The 3,741-nt window shown below is 27.7% G+C and overlaps 1 long non-coding RNA gene across 1 annotated transcript; it reads right to left on the bottom strand.

Moving 5' to 3' along the window:
- Nucleotides 1-640: 640 nt before the first annotated feature.
- On the bottom strand, nt 641-2,639 carry LOC143538703 (uncharacterized). Its single transcript, XR_013136298.1, has 3 exons — nt 2,502-2,639; nt 959-1,873; nt 641-856 (listed from the first exon to the last, which is right to left on the bottom strand). It is a non-coding gene; the product is annotated as an uncharacterized LOC143538703 (long non-coding RNA).
- Nucleotides 2,640-3,741: the final 1,102 nt, after the last annotated feature.

The raw sequence follows: 3,741 nt of genomic DNA, 5'->3' as shown, positions 1-3,741 counted from the left end.
ACTATAACATGTCCATATCTTCATTTGGTTTTTTAGTTTAGGTGTATAGTAAGTTTGTGTAAGTATTACCTTTTTATTTATACAATCTAAATGTTTAATATTTTGGTTAAAAATTTATGTTAAATATTTTTGTTGGTTAATATGTTAGTTATGAAATTTTATGGTTGTCTATATATATATGGTTGTTGATATGCTTTCAACCCATTTGTAACATGGGCTGCTATTCTAGAAATATATTGGTGGGTTAGATACTTTTACATAAATGAATTTTTGATCATCTATGTGGATTCAAGTTAGCCGATAGTCTTCATATCCAGTAGAGTAAATTGTGTTATTGTTGTTTCCTGTGTAATATTTCTAATTATCATGCCCTTAATATATTTATGAACATCAAATATAAATAACCTAATTGGTTTCCTGATTTTCTAATTTATCTGTTTTGTGTATTAATATCATTCATTAAGTCAACAAAATTGAAACATCATGTTCTATAAAATTATGTTTTTATATTTATGTTCATATTTTTCATATGCTAACCATATTACATTCTATTACAGATGTATTCAAAATTGTAACAATCAAAAACTTTGAAAGACAAATATAAGTTTAAAGGTTTTAACATTACTTTAAATCACGCGGAATTTGGTCCCAAAAATTTTCTTTCGTTTAAACAACCATAACTTGGTTAAATTCATTAACTACTATAATATACTTTGTATAAAAACGTAAGTATTTACTATAAAAGTAAATAAATTGTAGCTTATCAATTTTTTTACACTATTTGCAAATCATTTAAATAATCTTCGTGATGTGTGTCCGGATATCATCCCGAGCGCTTGATCATCGTGAACAGTACCTAAGACAAAACAACCCCACAAGTTAGTATTACATCATATAAGAATCCTAATACAAATTTAGGCATAAAGATTAAACCAAAATATAACAAGACAAAACCAACAAGAAAATTTGACCAGGCGTATGTCGTTACAACAATGTTGTTAACAACTATTTTTATTAATAAAACGCTATTGTAAACACATCAAATAAATCAACAAAAATCTATAACTTTTACTAACAATCCATTATGATGTTAACTAACCTCTGACCGAAAATCATGTAAAAATAAATGGTTAAGACCACTAAACAACCTTCGCAAATGGTTGACGTTGTTGCTGTCAGCAACTATTTTATAGACAAATTAATCGCAAGAACACATAAAAACATTTAAGAAAAATCTATAAAAATTATCAAAAATATATTGTGATGTTAGCAAGGTTCTCACTAAAAATCATGTAAAAATAAAATGGTTAAGACCTTCAAACAGCCTCTGCGAGTGGCTGACCTGATTGCTGTCAATCATTATTTTATAGGCGAACCAATCTAAACAACACATAAAATCATTTCAGAAAAATCTATAAAAATATACCAGCAATCCATTATGATGTTTACTAACTTCTGACAAAAATCCATGTAAAATTGAATTGGTTAAGACCTCGAAACAGCCTCCACGATTGGGCTGACCTGTTTATGGCAGCTTGTGTAAATCATTTTTGCAAGCAAGATATGACCTCTTAAACAACTCATTTTGACTTGAAATCTTTTCTGGGGCTAAAAAAAATGTGTCGGGAAGGATGACGCTAAATTTTGTTGCATACATTCATAACTGTTTGTTACCCCAAATACCCCTCGGCTCATGACTGCACACTTTGGACAACAACATAAATTATTTGTCATTCATTACATTTCACATACGTTGGATGTAAGAAATCACTTACTAAACTAGAGTACGTGAGGTACTCACCTTCGCCCGTAGGATGAACTAAATCATGAAGTTTCTGTCCGGTCCGTTAGCTTCCACGCTTCGACTACAAAGCTATAATGAAAGCCAATATACAACAGTAAGCTCAACAAAGTTCATGAGCTTGTTATATAAATTCACCACATAAATCAAAAATCATACAAATATCTCACTTATCATTTTAAATCTATATCCACAAACCTCAATTCAAGTTAAATACTAATCTTGATTTTGTATTCTAAGATCATTAGTTAGAATCCAATTAGTGCTAGCATTAATCCCTTGAATTTCACCAATATCTTTCATTGAGGCATTTCATCGAACACCTTATGTGCATGAATTTAAGACTTCTAGATTTTAGTGTTATGAACACGATCTCATCCTTAAAACTCAATTCCTTCCATTCAAGTAAATCAAAATCACGTTTTTACATCAAGGTAATAACTTTCATTCACATATGTCATTAAATTTTTATAATAAAAACCCATTTTAGCTCAAGAACACTCTAAAAGTTGAACACCCAATTTTAATATATTTGTGCTAGATCTCTAAATCATGTTAGATAGATAATCTTTGCTCTAATAAAACATGTAAAGTACAATATTAATGAAAGTAAATCATCGAGTTCATGTTTCTATGGATTCTACTTCACATGCAAACAACCTCAATTTCAATTGAAGACTTAAAACCCAAAAATTCTTACCTTACACTTGATCATCCACTGATCTAGAGTTGAACTAAACTTGAATCTGTAGTGTAATCCTTTCAATTTTGTTGAAAGCTTCTCCTTGCTATTAATTTCTCTCTTTTCACCAAGAACACACGCACAAACACACGTATGTTAAGATCTGGATCTTTCTATGTAGTATCTAGATTTGCACCTTAGGTCCCTCATGTCTTATAATGTTACATTATAATCATAAACTTATTGAAATAAACAATTCTCATGTACATTGGTTTATTTTATCAAAGCAATTGATATATATCAAGTAATAAAATCATAGAGTATAATATATATACAAATTTGGGATGTTACAAAAATTAAAGAAAACTTAATTTTTGGTCAATCAACGTCTTCCAATAAGAAGATTTTAAACGGTTAGTCAGTTTAATATTTTTTTAGTTACCCTTTAATTTTTTTTAAGTATGCATATATTTTGTAAACGTGCAGCTTCAACCCCAAAGAGAACTACTTATTAACATTTTGAACGGTAATATTTTATTTTAAACGCGTTAATACACTAAAGTATAATTTCTTTTTTAACTAAAATATAGTAAATAAAAATTAATATGTTATTACCTAAAAATTTGGCACTTGTAACAGAAATTTATAAACGATTTTTGATATTTTTATTATTAACTACATTATACCTTTTTAATAAACGAATTTTTAATAACATTTAATGTATATTTACATATTTCTTTTTTCTATTTTCTGTTTTAGAATTGATAGGAAACATAATTTCCAGTTATCCATACTATTTTATTTTCTTAAAACTAATTAAAATTTATGTTTTAATTAAGATGTGTATACGAATAAATTTATGTTAATTAGATGCGCAAAGATATTTCACCATTATTTTTTTACTTATATCTGGTTTACTCGATTTATATTGTTTCCATACTTAGCAACAAAATTAACAAATTTAGTTGTGCTCCATATAAAAAAATCAATTTTTTTGTTTTTAATTAAGACCATACTAATTATATTTTTATATTTTAATTTGAACTAAAATTTTAAAAAACACGTTATGCTAAATAAATCAGAAAAACCAAAATTATTTTGACTCATAGATTGGTTCTAAAAGTCGATGTGCCAATAATGTTACTAAAGAATATGGATTAGAAGAACGGTTTGTGTAATGGAACCAGATTGCGAGTAATTAATTTGGGTATGCGTTTTGTTGAAGTAAAAGTTATTTCAGGTACTAATGTTGGCTATC

This window comes from Bidens hawaiensis, unplaced genomic scaffold (genome assembly GCF_021521415.1).
Source record: "Bidens hawaiensis isolate Kalapana, Puna unplaced genomic scaffold, B.hawaiensis_p1.1 tig00011691_1, whole genome shotgun sequence".
NCBI classification, from domain to species: Eukaryota; Viridiplantae; Streptophyta; class Magnoliopsida; order Asterales; family Asteraceae; genus Bidens; species Bidens hawaiensis.
Note: the sequence above shows the minus strand (reverse complement) of the source record. Positions and strands in the feature narration are given on the sequence as shown.